Source organism: Nicotiana tabacum, chromosome 9 (genome assembly GCF_000715075.1).
Source record: "Nicotiana tabacum cultivar K326 chromosome 9, ASM71507v2, whole genome shotgun sequence".
Taxonomy (NCBI): domain Eukaryota; kingdom Viridiplantae; phylum Streptophyta; class Magnoliopsida; order Solanales; family Solanaceae; genus Nicotiana; species Nicotiana tabacum.
The window spans coordinates 83,814,044-83,834,029 of record NC_134088.1 but is presented as its reverse complement, the minus strand read 5'-3'; positions in this window follow the sequence as shown (position 1 = coordinate 83,834,029).

Genomic DNA, 19,986 nt, shown 5'->3' with positions numbered 1-19,986 from the left:
TGTACTACTTGATTGACTGGTATGAGGATGTGGAAAAGAAGAGACGGTCTTAGACCTTATCGCCCAAAATTCAGCCACATTCTTGGTTGTACAATCCAAATTCTCAAAGAAAGCAGACACCCATCCGCATTCATTTTAACAAAAAAGACTGTAAGGACTCCTCATAGAGAGTTAGAAAGCGTCAGTTGTAAAAGTATTTGGCATAAAGAGCCCTTAATAACTTGCTTGTCCTGTACGCAATAACTGAGGATAGAGGGAGTTTCAACTCGGCTCAACGGTTGTAGCTAAACCTTAGTTCTCTGTGAGATTCGACTTCGGACTTTTAAACCAGATTATATTTGCAGCGACCGCTTATCCTTTTTAAGACTAGAGTTGGGCGTGATCAACTCTTTCGTAGTTGAAATTCAGACTTCCACTCCCACTCGGATCAAGAATAAGATTTTGGGATTGTTACCGGAGGCGGACCTAGGATTTGAAGCACGTGGGTGCACTTTTGAATTCAACCAAAACTTGATTTTGGCACATTACTAGTATATTACTATTTTTTAAAGATATATACATGTATACATGGAGTTTTTGCCGAACTTTACGGGTGCCAGTGACCCCTATTTGTATAGCATAGGTCCGCCCCTGATTGTTACGCACATCGAAAATTGTTGTAATTGCTACCAAAATAATTGACCCAAATCTACTTTGAATCACTAGAAAAAAAAGTTTATTTCACAAACTAAAGTCTTCCCTCTTGCATGTGTGTTGTGTTGGGAGAAGAAGAGAAATTTATTTTTCAAAGAAGAGGAAACCCTCTTTTATATATGATAAGAAAATAAAATTTCAATCCCACTCCCACACATTTAGAATAGTGGTAGAAGTTATTGTGGGTGTGATAATTGATAAGTAACTTCTTTTGGTTACTATTTAACCTCATCTCTTCTTATTAGGTCGGGCCGGGTCAGTTTATATGGGCAATCCATGACGCAAACTCTATACTCAGGGAAAAATGATGTAGTCAAATCAATGTTGAATAATAACCGAAATGTTGAATAATTAATTAATTATTCAAGTTTTAAATAATACTCGACGAATCTAGTGATTTACTTTGATGTTTAGTGCTAATGCAGCCTATTGACTTAATACCATGTACCATAATTAAATAAAGAAAATGACCTCTTTTACAAAACCACATGTTAAATGCCTAAGTACCTGAAGGAGTATGACTTCAACAATGACAGCCATTAGACTTGACTCGTCCTTTTTCTTTTTTGAACTATTTCAACATTTTCAAGCCTAATCTGCCATCATTACCCTATTATAAAAGCGGCTAACGGGAGGAGCTTGGGGTCGAAAGGGCAGTTTAGGAAATTGGGGTTTTTGGTATATCCATGGAAATTGGGGCAGTATATTTGATAGCTGCTACCGAATAGATCTCATAGCAAACAAAAGAGGTACTTATGCACACTTAAAAATGCAAGGAGGTGTTGGTTTAGATAATTGGTCACTCCAAAATATTTTAAATTAGTACCTATCTTAGCAGGATACTCACGAGGGGCTAAATATATGACCCATTATTAGTTGTAAATAATAAAGAATAATTTATATATCACTACTAACAAAAATCTTTATATATGGGATTACAAATAATATTCATGAACTCGCAGGATTACAAATAATCTTTAATGAAATTTAGTGATTTTCACTTGCTTAAGAGAACAATAATATCTTAATTTATTACCTTGCATTACCTCATGTGTTTACATAAATTAGGTTACAATGGAGTTTTTTCTGAAAATTCATGGAATGTTACAAATAGTGAATCTCTTTTTGTCCATGATTTTGCCACTTACAACATTACCAACTCATGTACAGTTTATTAAATTGAATTTAATGTACTCTGGGGATTTATTTGAACACCTAAAAAGGACATAAAAGTGATAGTTTTAGGAAAAAATTATAGTTACACGTACGCCCACTTTTATACTTGCGTAAAAGAATTTTACACGAATAGTCTGTCATATTCATTGTTTACTTTTTCTAGCCGTATACATAGTTTATATATTAATTATACATAAGTATACACATATAATATATAAATTATGTATATATATTATACTTTTACTAGCTATTTTTAGTTTAAGTAGTTGGGTGGTCGATTATTTGGATTAATTTGTTGTTAAAGTAACAGTTGCAACGAACCCACTTTGTAATGTCCGTTGGGCAGCCAAATTTATGAATTGGACCTGATTTAAATGCTTACTAAAAATTTAATCTTTGTAGAAAACTAATTTTGATCAAATATAATTTATTCAAACTTGTTATTTCTCGACCGAAGAAGAAATTGTTCTAAAGGTGAATCGTATATTATGTTACTCTAAGTATTTTTTAAAGACTACCGGTGTAAAAAAGTTTCAAATTTGTATATACTGCTTTGTTGAAGTATTCTAAAGTCTAAATCGCATAAAACAATCAACTTGCTTATTCTATGAGACTAATATTTAGCTTGAGATAATTAGAGAGATTTTCTCATGAAAGCAGAAATAAATAATTGATAGTTAGACAAAAGTTGTGTTGCAAACTGTAATTACTCAATTACAGTAGTTGCACAACATAAAAATCTCTTTTTTTATAAATAAGATGGAAAAAAAAGAAAAGGAAAATAAAACTACACCCCAAGATTTAGCATAGAGTTATTGGGCATCTAAGACTGTAATTAGTCTCATTTTATATGAGGGTATTTGATTTCGTAGGGACTTCAGAAATTAAAAGAAAATTTTGACATGTAAGTTAAATAAATGAGAAGTATCAAACTCGCCCTTTCAAATTATAAGTGATGGGGATAATTTCACAGGTTTTTTCATTTTAAATAAATAATAATGAGAGTTCCAATAAAACATGTCATTATAAAAATGGAAATACTAAAATTTAATAGTTTTTCTTAAAGATTGTTAATTTAGACAAATTTTTAAAAAAGGGTATACAACGTAATATTGGATAGGGGAAGTAATTTTGAAGACTCCTATTGCGCCGGTAAACAACGTATGGGACACGTGTCAAATGGTCTAAGACCGCTGCCCCACACGCATAACTCTTGCCTCCTTTTTCTTCTTTTGTTTTCTTTTGTCTTTTTAGGTCAACCAATTTAGAGATCATTCAAATTTCAGTCTTGATTTTCCCAAGCGTGATAGCTTGAACTGTATAATTAGATTTTGCATTCTAGATCTTTAAAGTTGAATGTCCTTCAAATTTTGAAAAAGATATTTTATGGTACAAGCATCTATTTTTGACAACTAAACATTTCTGGTCCTAATTGATTTTAGGCAATTAGACGACCTCTTGAAAAAAGATATATAAATATTTTAGTTAAGGGTATGACATATTGAATACTTGATGTGTGCTGAAAATGTGTATAATTATATTGGGTGTTTGTGCTTTAGGACTCTCCTTAGATGTATAGTTGACAAAATGAACAAGTGAGGGAAGTAAATCAGTAATTATGCATTCTCCATTTGGTATAAGGATTAATGTATCACTATACTAAGTATGGATTGCTCCGGCTCCGGCTCCGGCTCCGGCTCCGGCTCCATGAAAGGTGGAATGATCGATTGATTGATTGATTAATTTTTTGGACCAAATTTATTTGTTAATAGTAAATATTCCATGGAGGGTGGAGGGTCGTTCATCTTCAAAGCTGACTGCTATAAATATGTGCAGCAGCTGTTGAAGAAAGACACACAACACAAAAATTGAAAATGAAAACGCTCAACTTTGGCTATACATTGCACTCCTTCCTCTCAGCATTTTCATACGATTTTCTGAGTTTCTACTCCTTTGTTCTGCATTGTTTTAACTTCAAACAAAGCAACTGTAAGTGTGATTTGCTATCGAACTTTGTGTTCGCTGAAACACTGGGGTTTGAAGTACTGCTACACCAGTGTGTGATTCGTTCTATCCTGGGAGGAAATAATCCATTACCTTGGGTACTAGGAGGGGATTAAATTCCTTAAGGAAACACTGTGAATTCAGTGGGATCGAATTAATTATTGTTTCATTACGATAACTTATATTTTACAGAATTATTATTTACAAATACAGCAATATTGGCGAGACTAACAACAATACCCCTCTCCTTTTGAATGGGAAAGGGAGCCTACTTTAACCCAAAAATCAATGAATTAATTGTGGCCAGAACCTACAAACTATTGTCGGAATTTGCAGACTATTGCCGGAATATTTAACCTCTAGCATTTCTTTTAAGCGCATTAAGATTAATGAGAACTTTCTCATAACTTGGGTTGTCCGAAGTACAATATCTGTGTAAGAGATGTAATCATAAGTTTGATGATGCTATTAATATAAGCTTTAGGCATATGTAAGTATTCATCAAGAGAGTAATGTAAACCACAAACAATTCAATCAATACATTAAACATCTTATATAAGCTTCTTGGTTGGTTACTGCTTTGGTTTGTAGTAAAATTCCTTAAAATTCGTGGAGGAGATCTCTAAATAAATTAGTATGCTGCAACTTCGCAAGTAATGGTTTAAACAAAAACATAATCATTCAAAAAAAGCTTAACCATATGGCATGTTTCAACTGATACTATTTTTATTTGGTTTGAAATAATGTGTTATTCTTTAATATACGTGAGAATCATTTTGAAACCAAAATTTATAGAAGTCCGAATGCAAGAGAGCATTGAAGGAGAACACAAAGGCAAAAGAAAAGGAAACTAATTTGCCCGGCGAACCCACGATTTTGTACGAGTGAGTTCATTAAATATGATATTAGTAATTGAAACGACATCAGTTATAATAAGCGAGATTTGCTCAATTATACTTTTCTCTTCTTTTTTATTCACTGCCACAAAATGAAGTCATCAAATTTAAGTTAACTTTTTTTTGCTTTATCAGATGAGCAAGTTTTGTGGTCCCACTGTCGAATATTTAAATGAATTTCGGATTTTTATTCGAAAAAATAGTAAATTCATATTGAATTAATTCTTATGATTAGTATTGAATATATCGAATTGTTTGTGAATAGATTTGAATCTTTCGGAGACAAATTTAAAAGGAAAAGCTGTGGTTGAATAATTGATTGGAATTTGCAAAGCGAGGTAAGTGTCGTGGTTAACCTTGACTTGAGGGAATAGAACCCTTAAATTATTTGTTATGTGAAATGCATGTGAGCAACGTATAGGCGAGGTGACGAGTGTCTATACGTCTTGAAATTTATTGTTTGCCTACTTACTTGAAAAACCATAAATTATTTTAAACCATAAATTTATTTGTTATAATAATTGTTTCTCTCCTATTCTTTGTCAAATATTAATTCTTAAATTCTTATAATAATTGTTACATAATTATTTGAATTATGTGCACTAATTGCTACTTGACATTTAACATATTAAATATTAAACTGTCTATTTTCTCTCTGATTTTCAAAATAAATTGTTATTGCCATTGTTTGTTCATAAAAAAATTATAATTATTGTGTGCCTTGATGTTTAATAGTTCTCTTTGGACGTGGTATTTATTGGAGTAATTATTATTTATATTATGAGCTGTTTAAAGTTATACATATTGGGGGAACGGGTTGCACGCCGCAACGGAAATGAAAGTAAATATATCTATATTGGGGGATCGGATTGCACGCCGCAATAGACTTATTTAAAAGTCAATATTGGGGGATCGGATTGCACGCCGCAACAGACTTATTTAAAAGTCTATATATATACTTGATTGAAATAAATATATGACAGACTTGATTAAAATGAATATATTGGAGGAGCGGGTTGCACGCCGCAACAGAACCGAATGTGAATATATTGTGAGAGCGGGTTTCACGCTGCAACAGAATTGATAGAAATGATAATTGGTTATGACTGCTGAGTTGGCTTCAATTATTATAAACGAGTTACCTGATTTATTTCTATTATTATTTGTTGTTGTTATTAATATTGCGTACAGGTTAATGTAAGTGAACCGCCTTAGCCTCGTCACTACTTCGTCGAGGTTAGGCTCAGCACTTACCAGTACATGGGGTCGGTTGTACTGATACTACACTCTGCACTTCTTGTGCAGATTTTGGAGTTGGTCCCAGCGGCGTACCATAGACTTGCTCGGATTTCAGCTACTAGAGGAGACTTGAGGTATAACCGCATGGCGTCCGCAGTTCTGAAGTCCCCGTCTATTTTACTTTCGATGTGTGTTTATTTTCAGACAGCTTTATTTTATTCAGACCTTTATTTGTATTTATTCTAGAAGCTCGTGCACTTGTGACACCAAATTCTGGGATGGTATTTAGATACCGTTATTTTTATGGATTATTTCACTATATTTCAAACTTTGCTTCCGCATTTATTTTCTTGATTATTAATAATTTAAAAATTATTTAAAAATTAGTTAATATTATTCTAACGTTGGCTTGCCTAGCAAGTGAAATGTTAGGCGCCATCACGGTCCGAATGTGGGAATTTCGAGTCGTGACAAAACATTATATTTTTTCGTCGAAACGGATTCATTTGAACCCTCTTTGATACACGTTGGTCCGCCCATGTTTTCCAGAGGTCAACTAATTGCCCATTTGGACATAAGAATTTTATCACTTTTTTCGAATATTTTTTACTTTTTTTCAAAATCAATATTTGGCTATAAAATGTCCAATTTTTACTTGAAAATGAATTTTGGAATGTTTCGAAAATTTGAAAAACTCCAAAAAACTGTTTTTCAAAATTTTCATTCAGATCACTAATATAACTTCAAAAACAACTCAAAATTATATTCATGCCCAAACACAACTCTAATTTTTAAATATCATTTTCACTTAAAAATTGTTTTTATTTTATTTTTTGGAATTTTACAATTCTTATGTCCAAACGACCACTAAGTGTGCCAAGAAGAATAACTTATTATTGGAGTTTCAGTTGTTTTTTGAGAAAACTACCCTCTATAGCCCCTCAAAATTTTAATAGCCCATATTTTTCCCACTGACACGAAATGGCCCTTCAGCCCAAACATATTACATCTAATAGCCCAAAATGTCTATTTTGTATATTTTTTGAATAGTGACAGTCTATTTTGTATATTTGTAACACCCCGAAATTTTTTGAAGAACTTAGGTGGAAAGCCCGGTAAAATTTGCAAAGAAAATAATGTTTCATGGTGCCAGACTAGAATTACGTATTTGAGGATTGTAGAAATTCTTCGCGGCTTGGACATTTTAGGTTGAACAATACACAGGAAAGTAAAGTAAATTTTTTGGCGGAAAAGTGCATTTCTGCGGTCCATTATGCGACCGCGGAATCACTCTGTGGACCGCATAATGGCCGCAGAGTGAGGGAGTTAATTGGGTCAGTTGAAAGCAATTATGCGGTCGACTATGCGACCGCATAACTGTTATGCGGTGTACTATGCGACCGCAGACTCAGGCAGATTTCTGGTCATTTTGGACACCAATTATGCGACCGATATGCGGTCCGCATAACCATTATGCGGTCGCATATGCGACTGCAGAACCTGTTCCGGAGCTTCATTTTTGGGTTTTTAAAACCCGACTCTATTTCGTTAAATACACTTTTTGGATCATTTTTAGGTATAATCTGATATTTTAGAGTGAGAGAGAGTGCCCTAGAGTGAGAAGGTGTTCCTCTATAATTGATTCTTCAATTCTTACTTAAGTTTTGGAAGATTAAGCAGGGAAACTCACTAGGTCTTCATCCTAGAGGTAAGATTCTACACCTTAACCCTCAATTTTGAATTTTGTCTAGAAATGGGTAATAAGCAAGATAATTTCTAGGCAAGAGGGTTGTTTATTTTACATGCATGTATTATCAAAGGGTGTAGAAAGATTGTTGAGCTAAAAATGATAAAGATTGGGTTGTGGGATGATGGAATCCTCCATAAAAGGACCTTGAACCTTAATCCACACTTAGTGTTTGATAAAATGCTCAAATGAGCTGAGACCATGAATATCATCTTAATTATGATTTAATTTTGTTATGTCTCAAATAGATTGGGATTGCTAGAATTTTCGAAACGTTGTAGTAATTTAAGGAAAGCTCAATTGAGGTATGTTGGCTAAACTTTCTCTCTTGGAATTGAATTCCATAATGTTTCCATGAGTTTCAAAGTATGGGTTGCATATTAAAATGTGGTGGCTTGAATCGTATTTCAAATGAAAGCTAGTATGCCAAATTGTGTGAGAAAATCTCAATATTCTTAAGACGCTTAATTGTTCATATGTGTACCTAAAGTCTTGATTGTGAATGTCTTATTGTTGATAACCTATAAAGATGGTTGAAAGTGAAATCAGTAAATTGGGAATATAAAGTGTGGCCAACGTGCCAATAGTGAAAGTTATACTTGTGACCAATGGTGCCAATGAAATGAAATAATGTGAGAAAGATTATGAAATGAGCTTTGACTCAACTATTCCAAAATGGACTTCGACAATATAATCGGCTAAAAGTTTATGAAATCAAGTGATGCACATATGTGACTGTTTTAGCTAATGATATGCTTTGTAAGTAATTTTCAATGTGTTTATCGTTCTTACATATTCGTGAGTGGAAATTGTGTATGATCTTAACTTGTACTTCGATTGCCAATCATTTTACTCCAATTATTGGAAAGAAATCAATTGTGTTTAATGGCCTTCATTACTAATGAATTTAAAGTTGTGATTTTCGGAATATTCTACTTGTTGATAATTATGATGATGATGATCTATGAAAGGGAAGAAATTAAAGTGTGGAATATGAAATACGGCCATTGCGCCATGAATAAAGAATCATATGTATGGCCAAGAGAACCAATGAAATAATAATATTGTAAATGATTGAAAGTACGGATTAGGTGATATGTGGTGTGACAGGTTATGAGATGTACGTATTTGTACTTTTGTTTCCAATGTGTTATGAAACCCTATGTACGGTCTATGAAACACATAGGTATACTATGTTATGAAAACCTATGGACGGTCTATGAAACGCATAGGTATATTGTGTTATGAAACCCTATGGACGGTCTGTGAAACGCATAGGTATATTATGTTATGAAATCCTGTGGACGGTCTATGAAACGCATAGGTACATTGTGTCATGAAATCCTGTGGACGGTCTATGAACGCATAGGTACATTGTGATATGAAATCCTGTGGACGGTCTATGAACGCATAGGTACATTGTGTTATGAAATCCATTGTGATATAAAATCCTGTGGACGGTCTATGAAATACATAGGTGCATTATGTATAAGAGGTATAGATGTACGGTATGAATAAACACTATGGACGGTCTATGAAACGCATAAGTGTATAATATGATATGTGAACACTAAGGACGGTCTAATGAGACACATTATTAATGCAGACAATAGGTGCCCCTTTTGTTGTCCTTGTTTGTACAGGTTGTTTCAATTACATTATATTATGTGTTCCACGTATAGATCATATGGGCATTCTATTTTGAAAGAGGATTTCTAGCTATACATACTAGTGTTATTCGACAGTACTAACGTCCTTTTTGCTGGGGGCGCTGCATCTTTAATGGATGAAGGTGGTTCTACAGCAGGTGGCATTGACCATTGATAGCAGTACACTCCTTTCAGCCGATGTACTTTGTGGTTGAGGTATAGCCAAGGCCTTGTTGCCGACGTTTTCATATTACTCTTCAGTTGTACTTAGAGGCTCTGTAGATAGTTGTGGGTGGTATTTGATGTTGGTATTTGGCAACATGTTTTTCATTAAATCTATAAACTCGTACTATTTTGGAAATATTGAATGATGTTGTTAATGGGAATGAAATAGAAGCGGTTAATGCAATCTCTTCAGTACTTGATTAACGAAGTACATCTCCTCTTTATTCACGAATGAATTTGGGTAGAATAAAATCTAACAGGCTTGCTCAGTCGGGTTCACTTGGTTGAGCGTCGGTCGCGATCCTCGGTTTTGGGGTGTGACAAACTTGGTATCAGAGCCTAAGGTTTTAAAGTGTCCTAGGATGTCTCGGAGCCGTGTCTAGTAGAGTCCTTATTATCGGTATGTTGTCGACCACATCTATAATTAGGATGCTACATGGGTATTTAGGAATAATACCCTTCTTTCATGTCCTTGATCGTGCGATAAAGCTGATTGTAAGATTGTTCCTCCGTTAACTGGTGCTTTACTCTAACTTTCAGTATATGGAGCCTAAGAAGAATGCAAGAACTGGCCAAAGGGCTAATGTCACCCCAGGAGTGGCAGCTGATTCTATATTCAATGATGCGGGTGAGCACCCAAGGAGTGAGGATATTCCTCCAGTTACTACACTCCCCGATTCTACCACAATCGATCAGATTACACCTGTCCCTACACCTACTGAGGGTGCAACGGTCCCTCCGACTGGTATTCCAGTTCCACATCCAGCTCCAGCTTTCGATTCTGGTGTTTCTGATGTTGATGTTAGGGGATCCATACAGATAGTGGCTTCTCAGGCCCAGAGATTGAGTGTTGGGCCTACTCCTTCCAGTCAACCAGGGGAATCTGCTAGTTCCAGAGTGAACAAGTTTCTTCAGTTAGATCCTCCAGTGTTTACGGGTACTAATCCTGAGGAATATCCCCAGGATTTTATTGATGAGATGCACAAGACTCTCAGAGTTATGCGTGTTACTGAAATAGATGCAGTGGAATTGGCCTCCTACCGCCTGAAAGAGGTGGCGTATTCTTGGTTTGAACTATGGGAGGAGTCCCGTGAAGAAGGGAGCCCTCCGGTAAGGTGGAGCGAGTTTACCGATGCTTTCATTGACCACTTCTTGCCTGCTGAAACTAAGGCGGCTCGTGCCGCTGAGTTTGAGAGCTTGAGGCAAGGTAGCCTGAGTGTATGGGAGTACCATATGAAATTCGCGCACCTGTCTAAGTATACTATTTATATGTTGCCCACTATGGAGGCTAGAGTGTGTCGGTTTGTGCAAGGACTTAGTCCCGTGGTAATTAATGAAGCTGCTACGGCTGCCTTGAATTCTGATATGAATTATGGAAAAATTATGGCATTTTCTCAAGCTACAGAGGATGAAAGTTAAAAAGAAAGAGAGAGCTAGATAATAACAAAAAGACCCGATCCACGGGCAATCTTAGTGGCTCATACAGTGGGGGTAATGGTGGAAAGGCATTACATAAGAGAATGTCATCCAGACCCGCGCAGTCAGTTGCTCAGTCTTCAGCTAGAGCACTACCATCAGGGCCTGATCAGCAGTGGTGGGGCCATAGTAAGCAAGGAAACCATGGGTCTAATCAGCAGATCCAGTCAAATAGAGATTCTCAGCTGCAGCAAAGGCCCCCATGTCCCAAGTGTAGGAGGTGTCATTTGGGGGTATGCAGACGTGGCACGAATGAATATTTCGGTTGCGGAGTCAATGGCCACCAGCTAAGGCACTGCCCCAACAGTCAAGGGACAGCAAGTAAGTCCCTCAACCCCAATATTAGGATATCCTAGCTACGTGGTTTCACTCGTGAGCTTGTGGCAGAGATTCCTTTTTGCTAGTTACTGTTAAGAGCATAATGCAACTTCATGTATTTTGAAACCCATATCATATTCAGGGTGTTAGAATATTCTCATTTTGAGTTAAACTGATTTTTCCCTACACTTCAGGAGGCGACTGGTATCACATAAGTGTTATCTCTCTTTGAGGCCTACTATTGCCAAACAAGGCACGTATGGAATGAAACAATTGTTGTTGTCCTCTTCATGACTCATAACTTTCCAAGAATAACTGACGCTAATGTCTTTATCCTTTCGATTATACCTCTCATATGCCACATGTCTAAAATGACTCATTTATTTAAATCTCAGAATCATGAACATGGTCCCTACATTATCAATGCCCACTAGGCAACTCTATGCCTCATGTGTCGAATCAATGATGTCATCACAATGATTAACAATGTCAGCACTATTGGTAGTAACCTTTATGTCTCTTAGGATATAACCTCTTGAAATACCGGCTCAGTACCTTGATGAAGTTTTGAATAATTTTAGCCAATCTCGAATCTTGTTGTTCATATTTATAGAAACCAGTAGGGGGTTGAAGGCTCAAACATGTCAAAGAAGAAGCATTATCTCGTGATCAAATATATTGGATAGGAAGTTTTATGGTAATATTCAAGCTATCACATCTTAAAGTAATTATTGGAGGTTGCCAAAGGTTTACTTTGGGTGTTTGGAATGGAAATTTAGATTTGAAGAAAGTGAATGGGTTATTCTCAATATGTCCTCCATGAGGATGCTATGTGAATTGTTAATAGAGGTAAAGTATGTGTAGTCACACTAGGCTTTATGAAGTCTTGAAGAAAATAGGCCAAACTATGAGAATGATGTTTCCCTATTATTGACCTCCGTTTACCCAGTGTTTCATGTGTCTATGTGTAAGAAGGTGGAGTTAATGGATAATTGGATTATGAGGAGCGACTATTTACTATCCTTGTTAGATAAGTCCGGAAGTTAAGATTGCCTTCGTCAAGTGCTATGGCGAAACCACCAGGTTGAAGAGACTACTTGGGAAACTAAGGAAGAAATAAAGAAAAGTATCCTTACTTGTTTGAATATCTATGTATTTACAAAGTATTCTAAGAGTTGCTTTCTATAAATTATGTATGATTTGTACATTTGATGTTAAGGGTGTTCCGTTCTGGTAATATAATTGCTTGTGAGACCACAATTGGTGTTGTTTTGTATTATGTTACGTCATTGGCTTACGTATATGTTGTTAGGATGTGTTTCTGGGGCTCTCTGACAGGTGGATAGGCCTAGTTACAAGGGAAACTCTGGCGAAAGTTTTGGAAATTTTGCGAGTTAGTCAAATTTGGGGCTGCTCGAATGTGGTATGAAACAAACTGAGTTACATAAGATGTTAATAATAGGTTTTGACACTCATTCAAGGACAAATGATCCTAAGCAGGGGAGAATGTAACACCCCGGAAATTTTTTAAGAACCTAAGTGGAAAGTCCGGTAAAATTTGCAAAGAAAATAATATTTCATGGTGCCGGACTAGGATTACGTATTTTTTGGAACTGGATTCCGACGCTGATATCAAAAAGTCAACGTTCTGGTCAAACTTCCAAACTTAAATTCCAATTTTATCCATTTCAAACCTAATTTAACTACGGACTTCCAAATACAATTCCGATTATGCTCCTAAGAACAAAATCACCATACGGAGCTGTTGGAATCATCAAAATTCTATTCCGGGGTCATTTACACATAGGTCGATATCCAGCCAACCTTTTCAACTTAAGTTTTAAACTTTGGAACTAAATGTTCCAATTCATTCTAAAAACCTCATCGGACCCAAACCAATTATCCCGGGAAGTCATATAACAGTTATAAAGTACAAAATGAGCAGTAAATAGGGGAATAGGGAAACAACTTTTAAAATGATGGGTCGTGTCTTTACATCCACCCCCTCTTAAACAAGCGTTCATCCTCGAACGAGTTTAGAATTATACCTGGAGTGGTAAAAAGATGAGGATAACAGTTGCGCATATCGTGATCGGTCTCCAAGTCGCCTCCTCGGCCGGATGACCCCTCCACTGTACTTTTATTGAGGCGATGCTCTTCGATCTCAACTTTCTAACTTGTCTGTACAAAATGGCCATTGGTTCCTCAATTTAAGATAGATCCTTGTCCAACTGGACTGAGCTGAAGTCTAACACATGAGATGGATCGCCGTGATACTTTTGGAGCATGGAAATATGGAACACTCGATGAACAGCAGTGAGATTGGGTGGTAGTGCAAGTCTATAAGACACCTCTCCAACTCTCTCAAGAATCTCAAAAGGTCCGATATACCTCGGGCTCAACTTACCCTTCTTTCCGAATCTCATAACACCCTTCATAGGCGAAACCCGAAGTAAGACCCGCTCACCAACCATGAATGCAACATCACGAACCTTCCGATCCGCATAACTCTTTTGTCTAGATTGAGCTGTACGAAGTCGATCGTGAATCAATTTAACCTTTTCCAAAGCATCTTGAACCAAGTCCGTACCCAATAGTCTAGCTTTACCCGGTTCGAACCAACCCACTGGAGACCGGCACCGCCTACCATATAAGGCCTCATACGGCGCCATCTAAATGCTCGACTGATAACTGTTGTTGTAAGCAAACTCCGCAAGTGGCAAGAACTGATCCCAAGCACCCCCAAAATCTATCACACACGCACGAAGCATATACTTTAATATCAGAATAGTGCGCTCGGACTGTCCGTCCGTTTGAGGGTGAAATGTTATACTCAACTCTACCCGAGTACCCAACTCTCGCTGTACGGCTCTCCAGAACCGTGATGTAAACTGTGTACCCCGGTCAGATATGATAGATACCGGTACGCCATGAAGTCTGACAATCTCGCAAATATAGACCTGAGCCAACTGTTCCGAATAGTAAGTACTAACTACAGGAATGAAATGGGCTGACTTGGTCAACCTATCCACAATTACCCAAACTGTATCGAACTTCCTCTGAGTCTGTGGGAGCCCAACAATGAAATCCATAGTGATCCGCTACCATTTTCATTCTGGAATCTCTAACTTCTGAAGCAATCCACCCGGTCGTTGATACTCATATTTCACCTGCTGACAACTTAGGCACCGAGCTACATATTCCACTATGTTTTTCTTCATCTGCCTCCACCAATAGTGTTGTCTCAAGTCCTGATACATCTTCGCGACACCTGGATGAATGGAGTACCGTGAACTGTGAGCCTCCTGGAGAATCAACTCACGTAAACCATCTACATTAGGCACACATAGTCTGCCCTGTATCCGCAATACACCGTCCTCTCCAATAGTGACTTCCTTGGTATCACCGTGCTGAACTGTGTCCTTAAGGACAAGAAGATGGGGGTCATCATACTGACACTGCCTAATACGATTATATAGAGAAGACCGAGAAACCACACAAGCCAAAACTCGGCTCGGCTAAGAAATATCTAATTTGACAAACTGGTTGGCCAAGGCCTGAACATCCAAGGCTAAAGGCCTCTCTACTACCGGTAAATATGCTAAGTTGCCCAAACTCTCCGCCTTACGACTCAAGGAATCGGCCACTATATTGGCCTTCCCGGGATGATAGAGAATGGTGATATCATAATCCTTAAGTAACTCCAACCATCTCCGCTGTCGTAAATTAAGATCCTTCTGTTTAAACAAATGCTGTAGACTCCGGTGTAGACCTCACAATGGACACTGTACAAATAATGCTGCCAAATCTTCAAGGCATGAACAATAGCTGCTAACTGAAGGTCGTGGACCGGATAATTCTTCTCATATACCTTTAACTATCTGGACGCGTAGGCAATCACCCTACCGTCTTGCATCAACACTGCGCCGAGACCAATATGCGTCGCATCACAATACACAGTATAAGACCCTGAACCTATAGGTAATACCAATACTGGGGCTGTAGTCAAAGTTGTCTTGAGCTTTTGGAAGCTCTCCTCACATTCCCCGGTCCACCTGAACGGAGCACCATTTTGGGTCAATTCGGTCATAGGTGCAGCAATAGAAGAGAAACCCTCTACAAATCGGCGATAATACCCTGCCAAACCAAGGACACTCCGGATCTACGTAGTGGAGGATGGTCTGGACCAACTCTGCACTACTTCAATCTTCTTCGAATCTACCTTGATCCCTTCGCATGAAACTATATGACCCAAAAAATCCCACTGAATCAAGCCAGAATTCACACTTTGAAAATTTTGCATATAAATTCTTTTCTCTCAAAGTCTGAAGCACAGTCCTCAGGTGCTGCTCATGATCTTCCCGACTCCGAGAATACACCAAAATATCGTCAATAAACACAATGATGAAAGAATCAAGATAGGGATAAAATACACTATTCATTAAGTGCATAAATGTTGTTGGGGCATTGGTTAGCCCAAATGACATTACAAGGAACTCATAATGACCATACTGAGTCCTATGGGGCAGTCTTCGGGATATCTGGCTCCCGAATCTTCAACTGATGATAGCCTGAACGCAAGTCGATCTTAGAAAACACTCTGTCACCCTGAAGCTGATCAAATAGGTCATCAATACGTGGCAATGGATACCTATTTTTCACTGTAACCTTGTTCAGCTGGCGGTAATCAATACACATCCGCATATAACCATCTTTCTTCTTCACAAATAAGACAGGAGTACCCCAAGGCGATACACTGGGCTGAATAAAGCCCTTATCAAGCAACTTCTGTAACTGTTCTTCTAATTCTTTCAACTCTGCTGGGGTCATACGATATGGTGGAATAGAAATGGACTGAGTGCCCGGTAACAAATCAATGCCAAAGTCAATATCCTTGTCGGGTGGCATTCCCGGAAGATTCGCAGGAAATACATCAGGAAAATCCCTTACTATAGGAACTGACTCCACGGTAGTAGTATCAACACTAACATATCTCACATAGGCCAGATACGCATCACACCCCTTCTCAACCATTCGTTGAGCTTTAAGAAATGAAACAACTCTGCTAGGAACATGATCCAAGGTACCTCTCCACTTTAGCCACGGTAGACCTGGCATGGCCAATGTCACCGTCTTGGGGTAACAATCAAGGATAGCGTGATAGGGCGACAACTAGTCCATGCCCAAAATAATATCAAAATCCACCATACTGAGTAATAATAAATCAGCTCTGGTCTCAAAAACACTAATAACAATTAAACACGACTGATACACACAGTCCACAGTAATAGATTCACCCACGGGTGTAGATACATAAACAGAAGAACTCAAAGAATCACGGGATACGCCCAAATATGGGGCAAAATAAGATGACACATAAGAATAAGTGGAGCCTGCATCAAATAAGACTGATGCATCTCTATGACAGACCGGAATAATACCTATGAACATAATCGGATGCAACGACCTCTGTCCTAGTAGGAAGGGCATAATATCTGGCCTGGCCTCCCCCTCTAGGGTGACCTCTACCTGTCAGACCTCCACCTCTAGCTTGCTGTGCAGGTAGAGTAGCAACTGGAGTGTAATCATGGCCTGAGAAGCCTAAGGACCTTGTGGAATGAGCGGGGCCTGAGAAATCTGTGGAGGTGCACCCCCTCCTAAGTCTAGGGCAATCCCTCATGATATGACGAGTGTCACCACACTCAAAACAAGCCCTCGGAGGATGTGGCTGCTGGGACTGGCTCGGGCCTGATCGACTAGACCGCCCGCTGAAGGCACCCCGTGCAGGAGGTACAGTAGACACTGGCGGTGCATAATATGGAACCTGAGGTCTAGGAGTAGCCGGAATACCGCTGGAAGCTGGAAGTGCTGAATGAATAGGACGGCTCACATAGCCTCTACCATGATGGGCTGTAGCTGCAGCGTGGCCATCATTATATGTGCCAGAATCTTGGGGTCTCATAGTTTCCCTCTCTTCTCTCTCCCGAGTCCGCATACCCTCCAATCTCCTAGGAATTGACACCACCTGTTGGTATGCGATATCCATCTCCAGTTCTCAAGCCATACTGAATCTGATACTAGGGTGGAGCCCCTCAATAAATCGGCGGACCCGCTCTCGAAGAGTAGTAACCAAGGCTAGTGCATGCCTAGCCAAATCACTGAATTGGACCGCATACTATGACATGGTCATAGAGCCCTGGCGTAGCTGCTCAAACTCTGTGCTCCATGCATTTCTAAGATTCCTAGGAACATACTCCCTTAAGAACATATCTGAGAATTGAGTCCAAGTGAGTGAAGCTGCCTCAACCAGACTATCCAACTCATATGCCCGCCACCACTGGTAGGCCGCTCCTCTAAGCTGTAATGTCGTGAAAGAAACCCCGCTGGAATCCACAATACCATTGTACGGAGGATATGGTGACATTCCTCAAGAAAACCTTGAGCATCCTCTGAAGCCAAACCACTGAAAGTGGGAGGGTGGTACTTCTTGTACCTCTCGAGCCTGAGCTGCTTCCCCTCTGAAACTGCTGTCCTAACCTCTAGCTGAACTGGGACAACTGGCTGCACTGGTATAACCTCTGGGGCATGGTCAACTATGGCCCGTGGCTCTAGGGTACGGGAGGCGGGAGTCTGTGCTCCTCCTCTAGCCTGAGATGTGGCAGGAGCAAGTGGAATTAACCCTGCCCGAGCTAGAGTGCCAAACATGCTCAGAAACTAGGCAAGAGTCTCCTGAAGTGCATGGGTAGTAATAGGCATCTCAGGTGCTTGCTTTCCAACTAGAGCTACCGGTGGCTCTACTGCAGTAGCTTGTGCAGGTGCTCTGGCTGTACCACACGGTCTTCCTCGGCCTCTAGCTCGGCCTCTGGCTCGGCCTCTGCCCCGACCCCGGCCTCTTGCGGCTCTAACAGGGGGCGCGAGTGTCTGATCATTGGATCCAGTTGTGCGTGTCCTCACCATCTGTGAGAGAATAGAAAGACGATGGTTTGGAACTTCGAAGTCAACAAATGCGCATGATAAGGAATCAAAGAAGTGAATATTTTCTAACAGTTCCATAGCCTCCCGAAGATAAGTACAGACATCTCCGTACCGATCCGCGAGACTCTACTAAACCTGCTTGTGACTCATAACATCTATGAACCTAGAGCTTTGATACCAACTTGTCACGACCCCAAATTCCCTCTGTAGGATGTCGTGATGGCACCTAGTCTCTAAGACTAGGTAAGCCTATCAAAGCGGAATAACAATAGAAATATGAAATAAATAAATCTGCAATTCACATAATTACAACTCCCAAAACCCGGAAGAAATAAGTCACAAGCTTCTAATAATTTATCTTCAATGCCTTTATACATCAAGGTCTAAAGAAAATAAGGAAACAACATAATAAGGATAGAAGGGGACTCCGGAGTCTGCGGACGCTAGCAGATATACCTCGAAGTCTCCATACACAGATAGCTCACTGATGTCTGGGCTGGTAGGAGGTACCTGGATCTGCACAAAAAGATGTGTAGAAGTGTAGAATGAGTACACCACAGCGGTACCCAGTAAATGCCAAGCCTAACCTCGGTAGAGAAGTGACGAAGTCAGGTCAGGCCCTACTGGAAATAATAAAGGACATCGTGAAATGTTTATCAATATAATAAAAATAAAATGACAATGGAATGAATCAAGTAATATGTCACCATTTAATTACATAAAAAAGGGGCAAATAATACCTCGTGCAAAGAAAATAGAAATTTACAACTTTAAGAAAATCACAATAATGATCAAGGACAAATGCAACCATAAAGAATTATCAACAAGGGCACTCCCGAGGTACCGCCTCGTAGTCCCAAATTATAAATAAATTCACAATATCTCATTTCCATATATCACCGTGGGAGTCTGCACAATCAATTTTACAGAAAATATTTTCCAGAAATAGCATCATGCGTTTTAGCCACCCTTATTATACCGCATGACTTCTAGTAGTTCCCCTACTAGCCACGCGTATCAAGCCACCCTTATCTCACCGCAAGCGTTCCAACACCCAGACCTTATACCACCGCATGCGTATCGATATCACAATATATCATAATTTGTACCTCAAGTGCCCAAATATTTCAGCTTGCCAAAATAAAGCACAACAATATTTTTCCACAATAAAGAGCTCACAGCTCAAGCCAAAATAAATAAACAACAGTATTTTCCATAATAAAGAGCTCGCTGCTCATACCGAAATAAATCAACAACAATATTTTTTCCAATAAAGAGCTCACAGCTCCATCACAATGAGTACAAAAATCTCACAAAATATTCAGTAAAAATAGTATTTCATAAATTTAACACCATATCTAAATATCAAAATTTTATATGTAAAATACTTTATTTTTTAAAAAATATTTAAATTAAGAAATCCATCTTTCCAGTAATGCACAAAACAAAAGAAACTAAAGTTTCAACTAAACAGGTAAACAATTAGTAGGAAAAATGTCAGGCAAATTTAAGAGTATAAAATAGAACAATGATGATGAATATAATAGGATAAAATAATTTATTAATATGCATCAGTAATCTACACAAT